Raw genomic sequence first — 14,093 nt, forward strand, 5'->3', positions numbered from 1 at the left:
ATCTTTTAGTTTAATAATATTGGGCTACTAGTGGAAATGTAATTCATAGCCGGTAATTCCTCCTTACCTGCAGCCTTCCTCTTATTAAAGCTGTTAGTGTGACTATGCACTGCCTTATGGAAAAGCTGTTATAGTGCAGAAAAAGAGAATCAGTTTTAAAGACAGGTTTACAAATGTAAGGGAGAAAACACCAGTTTTGAGAGGTAAAAATATTTTGGAGTTTGAGGAACCTGAGCATTTGTACTGACATCAGAATTCAGAGTACTGCAGTGCTCTGCCATGAAGTGCTGCCTCGAATAACGAGAATGAAAACACCACCAAAGACGGTGTTCCACCACCCAAACTCGATAAAAACTTCAGTAACTGGAAGGAAGGAAACCCAAGGGCAGGAAGAAAGTGAGATCTAAGAATTGTCTTGATATGTGGGCCTTCCTAGAGGAAGCAGAAATTAAAGCCTCTGGATGAGTTTGAGTATCGAAGACCACACTCAGGGTTTGATTAAAGCATAGCTCTGCAGGCTATGGGTTGAGTACTAGAGACTGTGGTGCTGTTTTTTGAGGTTCTTAGAACTCCAGGACCTTATGAGAAAAACTAGGGCACTGGGGAGGGTGCGTATGTTTTCCCTGAACCTACCTGGCTCTCCTCTATTTCCCATCCACAAAGAAGCTCCTCTGCCACCATGATATTCTGCCCAAACTATAGAGTCAAGCAAATACCGACTGAATCCTCTTTAACCATGAGTTTTCCTGCCCCCAAATCTTTTGTCCATTAAGTTGTTTGTGTCAGGTATTTTGTTACAGTAATGAGAAAAAACTAATATAAGTGGTTACTGAAGTTTTACTTCTGGCTCAGAGCCTCCAGAGACAGTAAACCATGAATTTAAGCACTTTTATGAACCAAAGGGAGATGGAGTCAATAGTCTATGTGGTGTGTCTGGGCAGAGAGAACATTGGATGGCCATAGGAAGGTCTTTGAGAGTCCCAAGTGGTGTGGGAAAGCAATCACATCTCTCTGTGAATTCTACTCTGAGTTCTCAAAATCAATTGGGACAAAATCCTGCACTGTAGATCTTGTGGTCATATAAGGAGACAGATGATGTCTAGCTATCTTGTGTCAACACCCAGCAGTCACCCTGATGTCTTAATGTAGTGTTTTGGGGCAATATTGACCCATGACAAACATGGTGTATTGTAGCCTAGGATATACAAAGTGTTCTCAAAACAATATTTTTGATACCCTTTTAGGTTTTCTTTTTCTTTTTTTATTTTTATTATTTTCAATTGTGTGTGTGTCTGTGTCTGTGTGTGGGCATATGTAGGTGCCCATGGTGGCCAGAGGTGTAGGAATCCCCGGAGCTGGAATTATACGTGATTATGAGGCATCTGACCTAGGTGCTGGGAAATAAACTCCTGTTGTCTGCAAGAGCAGTACACACTCTTAACTACCAGACCATCTCTCCAGTCCCTAGGTTTTCTTTCTCTTTTTTTATTATTTAGTAAAAGATTGCTGAGTTAGGCATGGTGGCATGTACCTGCAATCCCAGCATTCAAGAGACTGAGGCATGTGGAATGCCAAGTTTGAGGCCAACCTTGACTACACAGAGGTACTACCTCAAAAACAAGGACAAAACCAAACAAAACCACTTCTGGTGTGGTCTTCTAAGTTGATATTATACTTTGAAGCCTACAGTCTGAAAAATATTATTAATGAATGCCAATGGATGCTCTGACTCATGAACACATGACTCCTCACTCTTGAAACACTAACAGTGAAAGTGGAGATCTTAATTTATCCTGACTGAGGTTCAGGAAAAATGAGGATTAGGCAACATTATAGATATATAGTCATATGACTATATTTCATGAACGCTCAAGAATGTGGAAAGGAAATTTATATTCATTTGGTATTTGGTGTTTCTTCTTAGTAAATTCATTTGAAGAAAAAATTTTAATAGAAGCAAAATTGAGTCTTTTGAATCATTTGGAAATACTATTCATGTAATGGTAGCTTCTTGAACTACAGAGGAAATATATGCTTCTAAATAACCTGTTGCAGCTTCAATTTGCTAACTCAAAGCTATCACAGAATAATGAGAATTTCTTTAACAAAGAGTAAACATCACACACACATCATATACAAAAAAAGAAAGAGAAAATGTCTTGAAATATGTGTATGTGGTGTGGTGTATGCATGTGTACACATGTGTACTTCCCTATGTGTGCATGTGTGGAGGTCAAAGGTTGATGTCAGGTGTCTTCCTCAGTCACTCTCTACCTTGTTCCTTGATACAAGGTCTCTCACTGAACCTCCTTTCAGCTGTTCTGGCTAACTAGCAAGCCCCTAGGCCAATCTGTCTCTGCCTTTCAGTCCTGGGGTTTCAGATGCACACTGCACTAAACAGTGGGTGCTGGGGATCCAAACTCAGGTCCCCAGGCTTGTGTGATGAGCACTTTACCCACTAAGCTATCCTGCTCATAAAATTCTTATAAACAAGAAGACTTTGCTTACTTTTATGCAAGCTAAAGGTAAGAGTGATGACATTTTGCCAATATTCAGGAAAAGGCCTGATATTGCTTCATATGTTCTGCAGGATTTAGAGTTGTGTGTCATGTTAATCACACTTTTCCTGACACATTTGCATTCTTTCCTTATATTTATGATGCCCTTGTCACTGTCAATGACAATCCCTTGGTATGATGAATTCTGTCAAATTCTATTTTGGGAATTCTATAACTTTAATGTTATGAAATTTGGTGTTAACACCTCACAATATACCCAGAAACCAGTTTCTTCTTTTTTTAAAAAAATTATTTATTACATTTATTGTATGTGTCTGAGTGTATTGATTGCATTTAGGTAGGTTCACCCATCGTGCAGTGCCTGCAGAGGTTAGAAGAGGGTGTCAGAACCCTGAAACTGGAGTTACAGGTGGTTGTTAGTTGCCATGTGGGTGCTGGAAATAGAATCCAAGTCCTCTGCAAGAGCAGCCAATGCTTGAACTACTGAACCATCACTCCAGCCCATTAGAAGCAAGTTTCTTAAGGACTCAGAAATCTTGACCTATGACAACAAGGAAAATGAGAAGAAAAATTTGATTCCTTAGTTGTCATGTCGACACACTGCTGGGACTAGGCAGACCTGCAATTGCAAGAGAGTGACAGAGACACAAAGTGAAAAACATGGTTTTATTTGAGCCCAACTATGAGGTAGCCCATGGGTCCAAGACATGGCCTTTGCTTCTCAACATCAGTTACTCAAGTGCCTTAGACTCCATCCACATCTCTTCAGCTCACTATGCATCTGGTAGAAGAAAGAGCTTCAGTGGAAAGATGATGAAATAGAATAATCATACATTTATGATTAGGAAATGCTTGTTTTCCAAAAAATTATATTGTGATTAGTGTACACATATTTTTGAGGAATAATATAAGTCAATACAGGTTTACATTGTGTAATGATCAAATGAGAGTAATTGCATATCTAACACATTAAGCATTTATCTTTTATCTTGGTAAGAGTTTTCAAAATCTTCTTTGCCAGCTATTCTGAAGTATGTATTATTGTTAAATATTTACTGGGGAAATGGACAGCAGGCCCTAACCTTAGCCAAAGAACGCTTGGCAGCTGAATATTGTTGGGTGAGGGAGAGTAGAGAATCTTTAAGGGAGAGACTCTAGATAGGCTGATTAGATCCCAGTGGATGAACTTGCACTGAGGGACATCTGGGTCCGCTAACTTGACTTGCTAGGCCTTGAAATATATGACAAAATAAATGAAATCTAATGAGGGGCTATGAGAGGGTAAGGGTGGGAGAGGAGGTATAAAGATGATTAAGATGTTGCATATGAAATACACAAAAATTCAATAAAAATACACATTAAAAACAGTCACCCTGTTGTGCAGTGGAATGTCAAAACTTCTTCCTGTTTAAATAAAAATATGACATCTTCATAAAAACTTGTCTTAACCAAATAGTAATGAACAGATCCCTTTAGGGGTCAATTAGAAAACATAAATGGATGAAACCTGGCAGAAGGAAGGGTAGAGAAAATTACAGAAAACTGAAAAAAATCTATGCTGTATCCAAAGCAATCAAACAGACATTAAAAAAATAACTGTGTAGGCTTAAAGCAACTGTCTGTGGCTTCATTCAGTTTCAGTCTAGTAGTTTATCTGAAATAAACAATGTACAGTTCATCTCAGAGGAGAATAGTGACTATAAACACAGCTCCAAACCATCCAAAGCTAAACTTAATCTTGATCTTAGGAAGCCCTAGTTCACAAATCAAATCTTGGTGATCCAGACTTAAAGCAGCTGTTAACTCAGGGGAAGAGAGGGCTTAAGATACGTTGGGGGAGAGTTATATCGGTTTCATCTAGAAGAGCTTTCATCCATTTCTTTCTTCTCCCGTCTTTAGGATAGTATTAGGAACCAACCAAAGCTAAGATCCTTTCCCCAGATATGAATGACTGTGATAATGATCTGTTTTCACTTCTTTAGATAAAATGTACTATCATTTTTTTTCATGGTGTGGTGTAACTAAGAAAACTCTCCCTTAGAAAGTCATATATTCCAATAAGCTTTTGACAATCTTACATGTATCCTTTGCTTTACTCTTTCTCCAACATCTCATCCAGTACCAATAAAATGCCAGAAGAATTTATCTACCATATCTGGCTCTTACAATCATTTCACTTCATCTTCTACAATGATCACTGAGCCTTGGGAAGAGAAGGTGCATTATAGGTGTTTCATTTAGGACTGAAATTAAATACTCTGCTATTAATCTCTTATTCTCTGCACATTGAGCAGTTGTGGCTCTCGGTGTTAATCATCTTGTGCTGCAAGAAGAACCTTCTCTGGTGAGAGTTGAGAGATGCACTAATATATGTGCGTAACAATAAGCCATTAAGAGTCAGTTTAATATTATGTCTATTTAACAAAATGATAGCACTAGGCTGTCCCCTTGGCCTGTGGCCTGTCTACCTACAGGTTCTTGGCCCTGAATACAGTGTCAGATATGGACTAACTATTCTGAAGTGAACCTTAAGTCCAATTAGAGAGTGCTTGGTTACTCCCATAAAATTCATGCCACTGGGCATATTTGGCCAAATCAGTCATTATTGTAGGTCTTGGGACTCACAGCTGGTAAGGCTACTGATTACTTTTTTCTGCCAGTAACATGCTTAGCACTTTCTAGCACTATGAAAGCTAGCCAGAGGAGATGTAGCTTCAAAGTCAGTATCAGCTTGATTTCTCCTTGTTTGTTCTACGACTCAGATATGTAGAGTCTTCAGCAAAAGGGTCTTACTTTCAAGTTCAGATAAGTAACCAAGTTCAGTGGCAATAGCCAGTATTGTTTGAGGGTCTATGGGATTTCTCTGGTCAACAACTCCCAAAAAGGGAGTCTATTTCTGGCATTGGGTTTTTTCATTTATTAGTCTGTGGTGTCTATTAGGGTCATTGAACCTCTGTTACAGGATAGCTACATTTAAACTCTCTATATTGTATATGAATATATTGAAAGAAGTTTCTCTAGGATGTTTCCATATGACTCTTTTTAAAGGCCTTTAGTGTTAATTACCCCTCCTCTTAGTCTCTCTTCTGCTCTATCCCCTCATTCCCCACCCCATTAAACCTGCATTATCTATTATTCCTCTTTCCCATTTATAATACTGCATTATATCTCCCCTCCCATGAACCACCTGCCATGGTCCCTTATTAGTTTCTTTATCTCTGTTATTTTACATTTGAAACACACTTATCTGTGTTGTGGGGACACTACTGCACATATGACTCCACATCACTTATCACAGCATGTATAAGACCTTGCAACCAAGAGGGTCTCAGCATAGATGGGGGGAGGTGGGCAGGAAGCCCTAGCTGTAGTTGAAGATCTACTGGCAATTGATGGATGCTAGGAAAGGGATAGTCAGTTTTTCTTATTTCAATCACCTGGTAGATTGACCAGACTTTAAGGGAGACACACATCCAAGAATGCTTGAGAAACACAGATTAGACTCGATAGGTCTTTAAAAAGTTTCAAAAAGGCAACAATAATAATGGACATAAAGTCAGGGGATGTTAATAAGGTGGGGGTAGAGGGGTAGGAGGTCTGAATATGTCCAAAATTTTATGAAATCCTTGAATAAAAAATTTAAAAAGCAGAAGGAAATATGATTCTCCTTGTAAGAACTCTATTTCCTTCCCCTTGAGTCATTGTTTTTTCATTATCTTGGATATAATTCTTAAATCATCAAAACAGAAACTGAAAATTTTAAATTTCTCAGATGCTACAGATCACATTATATATGTATAAGTGAGAGATAATTAAAAAAATTATAACAGTATGCTACATAGCACAGTGGCATTAAAACATATACAAATAAAGACATGCAATTGAAAAAAAATCACAAAATATTTGAACATGAAATATTTAAAAATGATATACATTAACAAATAATTTTATGTAAATTTATAAAATTATTTTAAACTAGATAAAAAGCAATTTATCCTTGGACCTCTTAGCAACTTACTCTGTTCCAAAAGCCAAAAATGTCAAAAATATTTGGGAGCTTTTATCTAATCCTTAAAAGATTTTAGGGTTACCTCTTCAAAAGGGGGAATGTTAGAGTAGCCAAAAGCCCTATAAAAAATAAATAAATCAAAGAAGAAGAAAGAGTACTTGAACTTATCAAAAAAAAGTGATGGGGAGATATGGGAGGAGTTGGAGGGGATGGAGTAGGCATGGATTTGATCAAAACACCTTAAATGCATGTACAAATTCTTAATAAATTATTTATTTTTTAAAAAAGCAATTTATCAAAATTTGTAGTAAAGAAAAAAGCAGCACATAAAGGTAACAGCATTACAAAGTTTTTGAAGATATGCTAGAAAAGATAAATTATGTAAAATCAGTAATTTAACTTTCCACCTTAGGTTAGTAGAGAAAGAAGAGTAATTAAAGCCTGAAGCAGGTAGACTAAAACAATAATAATGATTAGGTCAGAAATCGATGAATTACAAAATCTGTAAAATTAATAGGCAAAAATTTGAAAGGCGATTCATTGAAAAGATGAACAGAATTGATATATCTGGCCATACAAACTATGAGAGAACACACACTATCTTCAGTGTTCAAAATGAAAGCGCTTGTGTCACTACCCATCCCATGGAGTTCTAAGGGATCATTATGAAATATGACTACATTAATGGCCACAAATTTAAAAACCTAGATGAAATGGATTATGCTGGTCAGCTTTCTGTCACTGTGATGGAAACCCTGAGAAAATGAACTGATAGGATGAAATATTAATTTTAATTTCTAGATTCATAGGTTTCAGCCCATGACCAACTTTTTCCACTGCTTTCAACTGTGTGACCAGGCTGAAAAGTAGTTTGTGGTGGAGCAAAACTGATCACATCATGGTGGCCAGAACCAGAGAGACATGACAGTGAGGGGAGTACAAACAACATCCTTCAGTGACACAATTCTTTCAACCGTGTCCCATCTCCTAAGGTTTCTTCTTCCCAGTAGTTATAAGTTTACCAATGGGTTAATCCATTGACGAAGTCAGAACTCCCATGATATTAATAAACTCCAAAAAGTTCCATGTCTTAGATGAATTCAAGGAAACTGGTTGTCTGAACAGCACAGGGTAGTTGCACATATGAACCTACACAGCTTGTGACAATGCACAAAAGACTTGTACAATTCTACACCAGGCAAAACCCCAGCATGGATAGGGAGGTAGGCACAAAGCCCCAGTCCTAGCTGAGGATCTGTTGGCAATTGACAGCTGCTGGGAGAGGGAGAGTTCATTTTTTTTAAGGATCCAATGCCTGGTAGGTTGGCCAGACTCCAAGTGATGGACCCACACCCAAGAGCACTTGGGGAACACAAATTAGACTTGATAGGATTTATAGGAAAATAAAAAATAATGCAAGACATGAAATTGGAGGTTATTAGAGTGGGAGTGGAGATGGGAGAGGGGTCTGAATGTGATCAAAATACATTGCATGAAATTCTCAAAGAATCAATAAAAATATTTTTAAAACTCATTGAAGCAGGGTGTGGTGGCCTATGCCTGTAATCCCAGCACTCAGGAGACAGTATGATTAAACATGCCTGGGCTATATAGCAAAAAATCACAGAAGCTGGGCATGGGGCCACAGTCCTGTAATCCCAACCCAGGACCTGAGGAGGGAGGATCACTTTCAACTCAGGAGTTTGAGCCCAATCTGGGCAAGACAATACAAACACATACAAATAGACAAATATTGTACTGCTGACTTAATCCTTATATTATGCAAAATAATAATTTTAATGTGTGCATATAAACATATATAATCATTATCTATTTTCACAAAAGTGAATTCCCAAAATGGCTGGTACAGGTTACCTTCAGATGAACATTGCTGCACTGGGGATCAAACCATCACTACATGAGTCATTTTCTTGAAAGGAACTAATTACCCAAATTCACACAATTATGGAATTAAAATAAACTATTAAATATTTGAATCACCAAAAACATATTTCATGAAAAACTATGTTATAGACAGTTTAATTGGTACGTTCTATATAGTTTCATTTTTTTCTTTATTTTTGAGAATTGTATACATGTATCACTGAAATAGAGTCATGTATTTCCCCCTTTAGTTCCCCCATGCACTCCCCAACATACCCTTCCAATTCATGTCATTTTTATTTGCTAACTTACTAAGTTTAGTTAGTGCCACTCATATGTGAATGGGTGTGAGGTCATTCATGGAAGTATGGAAAACCTATAAACGACCTCATTCTAAAAAATGAATGACTCTCCCTCCTCCAGCAACTATCAACTGCCAATATCTCCTCAGTAAGGGGTGGAGCTTGAAGATCATCTATGCTTGAATTTTCCCTGGTTTGACCTTATATAGGTATTATGTAAATAACCCCAGCTGCTGTGAGTTCATGCTGAGATAGTCATGTCGTGTCCAAAAGACAGCATTTCACAGCACTCCTTCCCATTCTGTGGCTCTTACATTCTTTCTGCCTCCTCTTCCATGTTTCCTGAGCCTTGGTGGTAGAGAGCTAATACAGATGTCCAATATGCGGCTGAGCACTCAGTGTCTTATTGTCAACACTTTGACCAGTTATGCATGAGATACAAAATAAAAAACAATGTGTGCATTGGAGTGTGGTATAGCTCACGAATCCTTATCCCCAACTTTGGGGCTATTGACAGTTGATGGCCTCTGGAAGAAAAGTCAGTTTTCTTTAAGGATGGCCCCACATTCATGAATATACTGGCAGCCAAACTGGATTTGTTGATTACTATTTTTTTTTTAAAGGATAAGAAGTTGGGTATGGAGTGGGAAGGTAGGGGTGGATCTGGGAGGAGTTAGGGGAAGGAGTGGCGGTGAATATAATTAAAATACATTGTATGAAATCCTCAAAGAATTAATAAAAATATTATGTTTAAAAAAAGCATGCTTACCAGAAATCAGACTGTTCACAATTATATCCAGAGTGTATAAACACAGACACACACAGGCAGACAGATAGACAGGCACACACAGATATAGACAGAGACATAGACATACACAGATACATGCAGACACAGTACACACACACACACACACACACACACACACACACACACACACACACACTGGACAAAATGCTGTTCTAGTCCCAGGATTCTAGGGACTAGAAAGGACAGATTGACTTGGCTGAGCTCCTTCCCCAAAACAATATAGTATAACAAGATGTATGGGAGGAAGTGATGCTGAAGCTCTCAGGTTGGGATGACTATTTCCTTTAACTTTTCAAGTCTCAGAAGAGCAATCAAGCTCCTGTATGATCACAATTAGAACTGAGTGTTGAGGTCTTTTTGTTTATCACTGGATTTTTACAGTTGTTGCCTGACAAGTTCATATTCCCAATTTAGGCAACTTTTCACTCTAAAGATTCTTAATAGCCAAAATTATGCTTTCAAAAAAATTTTATAACTCTAGTTCCAGGGGATCCGACAGCCTCTTCTGATCTCCATGGGCATTGCAAGACACAGGTGCACTTGCCTACATGAAGGCAATACACATATACACATAAAATAAAAATAATAAAATACTTTAAAAAAACCTCATGCCTTACTTTTTTTTAAAGAGCATTTGGTGACTCTTGGTTGCATTACAATAAAATGCCCGACTTCTGATCACAACATATACACAGCTCCCTAGATTTTTATGATGTCTCTGTGTGGTGGTTTTATTTCCCATCATAATCTGCTCCCTCCCTGTCCCCTTTCTGTGTAGCAATTCTGGAGATTGAATCTAGGCCTTCAGTCATGTTAGGTGTCCTAGTTAGCTTTCTATTGCTGTAATAAAACATTCTGACCAAAACTGACTTGGGGAGGAAAGGATTTACTTGGCTTACCCGTCCTGATCTCAGTTCATCGTTGAGGGAAGTCAGGCAGGAACTCAGGACAGGAACCTGAAGACATGAAGTAAAGCAGAGACCATGGAGGAATGCTGCTTACTGGCTTGCTCCTGGAATGCTCAACTACGTCTCTTATAGAGCCCAGGCTCACTTGCACAGGGATGTCACCAACCACAGTGGGCTGGGCCCTCCTACTTTAACCAGGAATTAAGAAAATGCCTCACCTACATGCCCACATGCCAATCTGATGGAGGTCGTTTCTCAGTTGAGGTTCCCTCTTTTCAAGTGTTTCAAGTTGATGACTGAAGTGTTCTGCCACCCAACTACAGCCAACCCTCCATCATAATCTCTTACAACATCTCTGTGGAACTTTGCCCAGCAACAAGATGCTTGCTTAAATTTCCTGCAGGGGCCATGCTTGAGTATACTTTGTTTTTCTTTGTACACACTTACATACCTGTGTCACAGAAATAAGCCCTGGGGAAATTCAGTTACATTAAAAAGGAACATTTTAGGAAAGAAAGACAAGTAACATGAATAGTGTTAATTGTTTTTAACATTTTGGTTATAAATGTTGAAATATTTTTGATTTTAAAAAACATAGAAAAGAATATTTGACCCTACTTCTTTGGATAGAAACTGGATGATACTGACTTCATTCATTTACATGATCAAGAAATTAGTATCATGGACTCAGGTTGGAAATCTGCCTTTTCAACATATGTATTAGAAATAGTATCTCAGTTTTTCTTTGTAACCGTGGCAACCAGTTCTCTGCAAGTTATTGGGGTATAGTTCACATAGGGTCCCTTTTGCTGAAAAGCTGCAAGAAATTTGCTTTCTTTAAAAAAACTGAACTGAGAGAAATGAGATTATACAATGTGAGCTATCAAATTGTATTATGAAAATGCAAATAAAATAAAGTAAAATAAAATAAAATATATTAGCTCAAAAGTGCCACTAGGGATTAAGAAGAACCTAATGGGATTTACATGAATTCTCATAAATAATCCTCCTCAGGTTATCTCAGATATGAGGCAAGGGAGAGTGACCTGAAGTCTTTGACGTTTTATGAGACTGTGGTGTTTTGGGGTGAGTGTCTAATACAGAAATCACTTACTATAATTCTTTATGAAATGATAACAATTTTTGAAATATTATCACTTTAGCCATAGTATTGGGTTCAGCAGATGCACTTTCTTTCACCCAGCTGGATGGCGCTGGTTGGAAGATAAGGTGGGTCATTCCCAGGGCAACACTAGGAAGTCAGATTTGTGCTAAAGTTGTTGTCACTGAAAAATGATAGTAATATTCTTTCTCATTTAATGGAAAGCTTAGATAAAATGTAATCCCACTCAAATTAAAGGCTGTATATTATAAAAAGCTATAATATGCAGCACTGTACATTTTTTAAGCAGTAAAGGTAAGAAGGTTATTTAGACTTTTTGAATACTGAAATCTGAACAAATCCTTTTTCTGAATAATTTGTATAATATGAATTACATTTTGCAAAGAAAACTTTTCAATTTCTTTTAAGGTCATCATTTAGACTTTTTATTTTTCTTTCTTTTTTTGAAAACTATTTTATTCATTATTTTTATTTTATGTATATGAGTGTATTGCCTACATGTAAGTGGGTGAACCTGTGTCATGCAATGCCGCAGAGGTCAGAAGAGGGCCTCAGGTTCCCTTGGAACTGGCGTTAAGGACGGTTCACAGCCATCATGTGGGTACTGGGAATCGAACCCAGATCCTCTGCAAGAGCAGTCAGTGCTCTTAACTGCTGAGCCATCTTACCAGTCCCTTATTTTTCTTTTTTAATGTCCTTGTCTCTGGTTCTTTCTGTGATCCAGAGCATTCTTTTGTGTATAAATCAAAGTGGGTATTGTGTCAATTTTAGAATCAACATTTTTATAGGTTTTTGTTATTGTAGAGTAGTATGCTTATGAATGGGTTTTCTGGGATGGGGAGAAGCCCTGATTTGTAATACTTATTCCTGATTTCTACAGCATAAATACTTCCATCAAGGCTTATTTGAAGTTATCGAAGTGATGTCACTGAACGCAGAGTTGGAAAAGGATATGTAGGTCATTAGGTTATTCACACACATGCGTGTGCATATGCATGTGCACACACACACAGACACACACACACAATGTATCCAAGGTAAAGATACAATAGGTTTAACCTCAGTTGTACACAAAATAGTAAAACGTCACTAACTGGTTGGCAATGGTTTTTCAATCTTTAGTAGAATATTTGCTTTTGTTAGACTCTATTTTGTTTGTGTTTGTATAATTTATTTTGAATAGTTAACTATAATGACTGTCTCAAAAATTTCTGGAAAATCTAGCAACATGCTTGCAAATCCTGGTCTGAGTCTGACTACACTTTGGTAATTGTGTGGAGTTGAAACTAATCTTTGAGTGCGTTAGTTTTGAATGTTGATAGGCTTGTCAGTTCCTTTTAGAAGTCAGAATGCAGAATTTAACTAAATGAGGGACAATTGTGCCTAGTCTGTGGCTGAAATTCATTATTCTTTCATTATCACACTGTAATTAATAGATATTCCCCTAACTGAACAAACCTGTGAAATTGAGAATCATTTTATAATGATTCCTGTGTACATTAGATACTTTTCTGTTACTGTGATGATACACCATGAAATTTATAGAAGGAGGAGTTTTGGGGGGCTTATGGCTCCAGAGGAATAAGGGTCCGTCATGGTGGAAGGCATGGCAGAAGGTAGCTGAAGCGAAAAGCTGAGAGCTCAGATCTTTAAGCACACACAAGAAGCAGGGAGAGAGAGAGAGAGAGAGAGAGAGAGAGAGAGAGAGAGAGAGAGAGAGAGAGAGAGAGAGAGCTGAAAGTAGGGCAAAGTTACTAGCTCCCTGCCCCCACTAGTGTGCTTCCTCTAGTTAGGCCACACCACCTAAAGTTTCCGTGACCCTTGCAAACAGCACCACCAACTGACTCGAGTGAGCAAGTACTTAAAAGCCTTTGGGGACATTTCTCAAACCATCATATCATGGTACCTAAAAATATGGCACATCCCTACAGATTATAACATCTTAGATTTGACAAATATGCCACTTCAAAATTTGGGAAATTGTTGATTTGACTAAGATGGATAGATTTTTTTTAATAAGTAGACCAAACACAGTCTACTACTGCCATAATTAGGCAGTTGAGTTTCCCACATTTGTGGAAATCATAGGGGTCAGCACATCTGGAGTGCAATGTAAAGTTTACCCTGAGAAAATCACCTTTCATCATCGAACCTCCCCTGCCAGGTAAGAATTAAGACTGACAGAATATTCTTTCTTATTGAAACTGTAAGAACATTCCTTCATGTTCTATAAGTTGAATATTTTAACATTAACTCAAATTGTCTATGTGCTAGTAAGACCAACAAAAGCCAGATCTATCAAATGAAGAGGGCTGACATTAAAATGTTTTAGCTTGTAAGTTAAAATCTAAACTATGATGTTTTGAGAAGAAACTATAATTTTTTCCTCATGATAGCTTCATTGTTTGTGTCCATTGTGTGAAGCAGAAAGAATGTGGTAATCTGTTTCTTGTAGTAATTGAGAATATCTGTTCCGTGTTTCAGTGAAGGTAAATAAGAGGTTGTTAATACAAGGAAAAGCATATAAGTGATATTGCTAA

General features: G+C 37.6%; 1 pseudogene; it reads right to left on the reverse strand.

Annotated features, from left to right (window-relative positions):
• Positions 1-13,570: 13,570 nt before the first annotated feature.
• On the reverse strand, positions 13,571-13,725 carry LOC115070326 (annotated as a pseudogene).
• Between the last annotated feature and the right edge of the window lie 368 nt (positions 13,726-14,093).

Source organism: Nannospalax galili, unplaced genomic scaffold (genome assembly GCF_000622305.1).
Source record: "Nannospalax galili isolate Female #2095 unplaced genomic scaffold, S.galili_v1.0 scaffold376, whole genome shotgun sequence".
Taxonomy (NCBI): Eukaryota; Metazoa; Chordata; class Mammalia; order Rodentia; family Spalacidae; genus Nannospalax; species Nannospalax galili.